This window comes from Cyprinus carpio, chromosome A20, assembly GCF_018340385.1.
Source record: "Cyprinus carpio isolate SPL01 chromosome A20, ASM1834038v1, whole genome shotgun sequence".
Classification (NCBI taxonomy): Eukaryota; Metazoa; Chordata; class Actinopteri; order Cypriniformes; family Cyprinidae; genus Cyprinus; species Cyprinus carpio.
Window position 1 is genome coordinate 12179644 of NC_056591.1, and position 6000 is coordinate 12185643.

General features: G+C 37.2%; 1 protein-coding gene across 2 annotated transcripts in view; it reads right to left on the minus strand.

The window, feature by feature from the left end:
- The window catches only part of LOC109071939 (disheveled-associated activator of morphogenesis 1-like), a 68927-nt gene extending 64688 nt beyond the window's left edge, over positions 1 to 4239 (minus strand). For both annotated transcript variants that reach the window (XM_042777642.1, XM_042777638.1), the window contains exon 1: positions 4092 to 4239. The gene's annotated coding sequence lies outside the window, so the exon portion shown is untranslated. The remainder of the gene's footprint in view (positions 1 to 4091) is intronic.
- Positions 4240 to 6000: the final 1761 nt, after the last annotated feature.

Consider the following 6000-nt stretch of genomic DNA (forward strand, 5'->3'; position numbering starts at 1 on the left):
GTTGTATGCAGTACATTTCCACTGAATGCTGAGGTTGTGGATTGATATTAAGAGACAAATTTGAAGGTTTTATTTGACTCCCACAAGTACAGTATCTGGTGCGATGGCAGCAAATTGTTTTTTGTGTTTCACAGATCTTTTGGTGCAAAGCATCTTCTGAAATGAAGTATCCTTCCATTCTTCATAAAGGTTCTAGTTCTTGAATTGTTGCCATGGTTAAATGTCATAAGATGGAGAACAGAATGATCGTAAGGGGACCTGAAAGTGCTGAAGGCTTAAAGCATACTGGTTTTGATGCAAAACAGTATATTAAAAATACCAGAGAACTAGGGCTGGTCGATATATCACATGCGATTGTCACGCGCATTTCGTCAGTAAAGCCGGTTCCCTGATTACCGCTAAATTGCCATCACCTGCTTTCAAATGGAGCGGCATTTAATAGACAGAGCCGTAGATCACTGACAAGCTACGCAATATCACGTTCATTATCAAAGGGGATTCATCTGCGATAATGAACGCGGTATTTAGTTGCTTGTCAGTGAACTAAGTATCTGTTTATTTATTGATGGTGATTTTTATGGGATGTTGTGGGAGTTTAGCGGTAATCAGGGAACCGGCTTTACTGACGAAATGCACGTGATAATGTTGTTTATCAAAGGCGATTGATCTACAGAGAACACTTCAATGCTAATGACCAAACAATGAGGCAGACACACTGGACTGCAATGACCAAAAGTGACAGTAAAGACATTTATAACAATATGAAACGTTTCTATTTCAAATAAATCCTGTTCCTTTGAACTTTATTTTCATGAAACTATCCTGAAAAAAAGTATCACAGCTTCCACAAAAAATATTAACTGTTTTCAACACTGATAACAAGAAATGTTTCTTGAGCACCAAATCAGCATATTAAAATGATTTCTGAAGGATCACATGACAGTGAAGACTGGAGTAATGGCTGCTAAACAATTAATATTAAATTGTAATAATATTTCAATTTTTTTTTTATTGTATTTGTAATTAAATAAATGCAGCCTTGGTAAGAAAAAGAGCCTCATTTCAAAAACATTACAAAATCTTACCAACCCAAACTTTTGAAATATAGTTTTTATACTGTATATGGCAACACTGATCTCAGTAATTCTTTGTTTGTCAGAGCAGTCTAGTGTGATGTGCTGTGCTGGTGTGGGGCAACCCCAGCTGTCCCGGGACCACCCTTTCACCAGCGGAAACAATTACGACTCCCAGTGGTGTCTCGGCTTTCTCCACATTAACAAACATGAGTTGTGGAGGCAGCATCAGCCGCAGTGATCTGATTGGCCAGCTGGTGTAACCCTATGCCTTATTAATTACCCAAACACCCCACCACACACACACACACACCATTCACCTGCATCCGGGCACGTGGCTCTGCAAAAGAGGCGGTTTGTTGATGGCACAGTCAGACAAAAGACAACACATGCTACACCACACACACCCACTCATGAATACCTCCATAAACATAAAGGACAGGACACAGCTTTAACATTATCACTCAGTGCCCACTTCCCAGTTCAGTTCCCAGCCTGATCTCTCGCCTACATACACAATGCAGCGCAAAAAAGAAAGTCAGACCTTTCACCCATGTGTTTAATAAGGGTACACATCACATGAGTGACACTGCTGCAAACCTGTCTGGACTAATGGGCTGTATAGCTAGAACAAATCTACTCTGTCAGAGGCAAACACTGTTGCCAAGCAATGGAAAGCACTCATTCTCTTAAAAAAATAAAAAGCTTTTCACCAATAATGTAACTACTGAATGCTCACTGAGAGCTCAATAGACTTAATAGTAGGAGCTTTATTGCAAGACTCCATTTAACCAGAAACGTGTTCATTCAATCCAAGTCAATATAAGTCTTATACATAATCACAAAGTTCTCAGCAGAGCATTAAACATCCTTACTACTGCAAAAGCACAGAAAGAAAGACAAACATATTCATGTCTAATCTAAGTACAGACTAGCTGGTAAAATCTTTTTCTACAGAGTGAAACTTTGTGAAAACTACAGCATGAAAAACATTTCTTCAAAAATTAAACTTCTGTCATCATTTATTCACCCTCATGTCTTTCCAAACCTGTGTGCCTTTTTATATTTGTGAAACATAAAAAAGACATTTTGAAGAATGTTGGCAACCAAAACAGTTTTGGTAACCATTGACTTCCACTGTATGGAGAAACAAACACTGCAACATTTCTCAAAATATCTTCTTTTATGTTCCACAGAATAAAAGTCTTACGAGTTTGGAAAGACATGAGGGTGAGTAAATGACAGAAATTTCATTTTTAGGTGAACCATCCCTTCACATTACAAAAATATTTTCTGTGAGAGCATGTGAGAGTTGCAAAAGACCCCAAAACTTGTATACAGAGTTGGGAGATCACAAGATAATGCATGTTCACCTACACTCTGTCTTAAAAGTAAAACTAATAACAACATGCCAAATAATACAATGATTTCAGTTACAATGTCATAAAATGCAAACAAGGCTTTCATTTATTAGGGAAATCATGCGAAACAGTCATTGATCACCATGCCTTATATCAACAGTCAATGCAGGAGCCCATACGAGGGCACATATGCTCAGTCTGAGGGGAATACAAGTCAAGTCAAGTGCAGAAATACATCACTCATGATGCCCCACAGTGCCCACAGGGTATATTTCCCTAGTAATAGAGAGCCGGCCGAGACTGATGAAAATGTGGGGTGACCGGGGCTTTCTAACTCAAGAGAACAGAGAATACCAGTACGCGGCTATCTGCTGATGGATAAATAAGAAAGACTTAGGTCTAGTCAGCACTAAGTGTGGAAATGAGGCTGCTATCTTTTTGTTTGGTCTCTCTTTCACTAATCAAGTGTTCAAGTCTTTAACACTTGATTAGTGAAAGACAGACCAAACAATAGGCTAGATAGCAGCCTCCTTTCCACATTTTCAGCATTATCAACTTGATGGGATTGGTGGGATCTTACAGACATAAATAAATCTCATCATTCACTCACCCTCGTGCCATTCCAGATGTACTAATCTGCATTAATAGCATACTCCAACTTTTTAAATCTGGTATGAATGATGTAGCATAAAGGGGGGGGGGGGGTGGGGGTTAAAAAAAAAAAAAAAACGTGTGCCTAAAAAGTATTCTATCAAGAAATTGCTCTTTTGTAAGGGCCATTTTTGTTTGTTGTTGTGTTTTGTTTTTTTTTTTGTGTGTGGGTGTTTTTTTTTTTGGGTGGTTTTTAATATCTATATATATATATATATATATATATATATATATATATATATATATATATATATATATATATATATATATATATATATACAGTGAGATTACTGTATGCACAAGGAGTCTGACAACAGTGAGTGCTCCACACAGAGATATGATCTCACCATTATCCAGTCCATCTGGAATGACATGAAGAATCAGATAAAACTGAGACAGACTAAATCCAGAAGAACTGTGGCAGCCAACACTTTTCAAGAAACCTTGAAGTGGCTTATACCTTTTTCTTAAAACCCTGAGGAACACTAGAAGGGGGCTTGGAACATTGTCTTGGACTATTAATGTCCTTGGAGTTGGAGAGGTTAAGAAGCACTGCAGTAACTCTTGGTGAAACCCCTCTTTTTTCATTGTCTTGGACTTGGTGTTGAAACTGTTGGGAAGCCGGTTACATGCTCGCGCGCAGGCTGTGCTTGAGCTCGAGTGATATGACACAATAGGTAGCATTATTTGTCAGAACACCGGCTTCATTATTCCAGAGGAAAGAACGTCACATGCAAATAAGATGCAAATCGTTCATTTTAAACCGCGAGGCTAAGTACAGAAGGAATTAAAATAAAAGCACATGCAAAAAGGTGTTGTTTCGCATTAGTTTTGGCGGGTCTGTGGGATTTAACCGCACATACCATCATCAATCAGCATTACCCTCCCGTGCTCTGATCGGACAGCGGTGATAATACACTTCTCAGGTCACAACATAATCCATTAGCGCGCATATATGCGCAGTACACACATTCATCCAGAATGGCAGCTGAAAGGCTGTTCTTACCTCGTACGTGGTCTCATCCTTCATTCAAACTCCACTGTTTAGTTTGGATGAACTGGGTAAATGAATGTGCTTGATCTCAGCATTGCACAGACCCTATAACGAGTTGACGTCATCATTTTTTTCCCAGCGAGCGAGTGCGCATGAGCACACAAGGTAGATGTAGTGATGTCTAACGGGAGATGTAGTACAGGTTAACGTCAGGTACAACGAGGTTCGCTAAAGTGTCAGTCAGTTTCTTTATAAGGTTTCCTTATATATTCATCAGACAAAAAAGAACATCTAAATGTAATGTGTAATAAATTATATCTTAACACCCTTCATAAGAAAAAAAAATACTGAGATAAAAAAAAAATCAGAACAAGTATTTTATTTAAAAAAAAAAGATGCAGCTTTTTATTTTCATTTTTTATATATATTTATATTTATAGTTTCTGAATAAATCTGAATAAAATGCTATGATTTATGTCATACAGTCTGATTTGATTTAAGGGTCACAAGCTATAGTGAAAAATGAAAATCACAAACATGATATTGTAAATAACATAATGTTATATATACAATTGTATTCATTAACGTATAATATAATGAAAGTAACTTGAAAAAGATTATAAGAATTTTTATCTGAGGTTAAAATTCCACCCAAGCTTCATATGTTGATGGTTCTGTTGCTGTAGCCTATACAAATCCACTAATAAAACAATTAGGTTAAATATATATATATAGAAAAATGAAACTACATTTGAAACAAGAAAAATAAATAATTTAGTAGGTCTCTGAAATAATACAGCTATAATGAGGAAAACAATGGCATATTCCCTAATGAGAAAGTGACAGTCTTGTCTTGAAACAATCTCGCAGGCCATTGAGTTTGAGTTTTCTCTCTCTCTCTCTCTCTCTCTCTCTCTCTCTCTCTCTCTTTTTACATTACCATTTCTTCCCATTAGGCTATAATGAAGATGATAATTATATTTTGTGTCAAATATACACAAAGCAGGAGTCTCATATGTCTGTGCGAAAGCTGGACACACTGGGTCTTGAGACATCATCTTTACTCACTCCTTTGGCAAATAACAGTTTAGGTATAAATAAACATTCTATGATACTTGAACAACAACATAATTTTTTAACAGGCTCCAGTCATTGTTTACATCACTTTGTGCTTAATCTTTATAAGAAGGAATACAAGGCTGTTACTGCCGTAGCCAATGAGGAAGGTATGCTCCCCTTCTCATATGAAATATTCAGATTAGTAGTCAACTGATATGGGTTTTTCAATGATCAATTTTTAAACAGTTATATTCTGAATATTTGGTTACGTCCTTGTGAGTGTATACTATGACCACAGCTCAGTAAATTTGAAGAGCTAACAAGCTCCTTTTTTGTCATTGCTTATTAAATTACACCTCTCTTCCTGGCTGTTTCTTAACTACAACATTACCTTGTTTATAATGGCTTCCCTTCCTGCTGCTCCATATTAAATTAAGGGGTGTGTAGTTTTTTTATCTTATTTTATTATTTTTCTTTCAGCTGGAAGGAGCTGTTGTTCCACAGGGGATGTCCAAGTCACATGATGCTGTGCAGGATGAATTACTGGATGCTGTAAGAAGATGGTCTCTTTCACATGCATTGTACAAAGCACATGCTTGCGGCTCTTTCATATTGTTCACAGTCTAGTAATGTGACACTTTGAATTGTTTTTCTCATATTCTGTGTTCTTTATGGCCAAGAGGATAATGGCTCCCAGACATACAGGCACCCTGAGCTTCAGCGCATCCAGCCTTTGTACATTCAGGACAGGATAAATCCATGAAGACGACACGTGGGAGCCAGGGGTTTTCCACATATTAAAAGAAGGACACAGTGGAGACAGTGACTCTCTTCATCTTTTTCCTAAAATACAAACATTAAA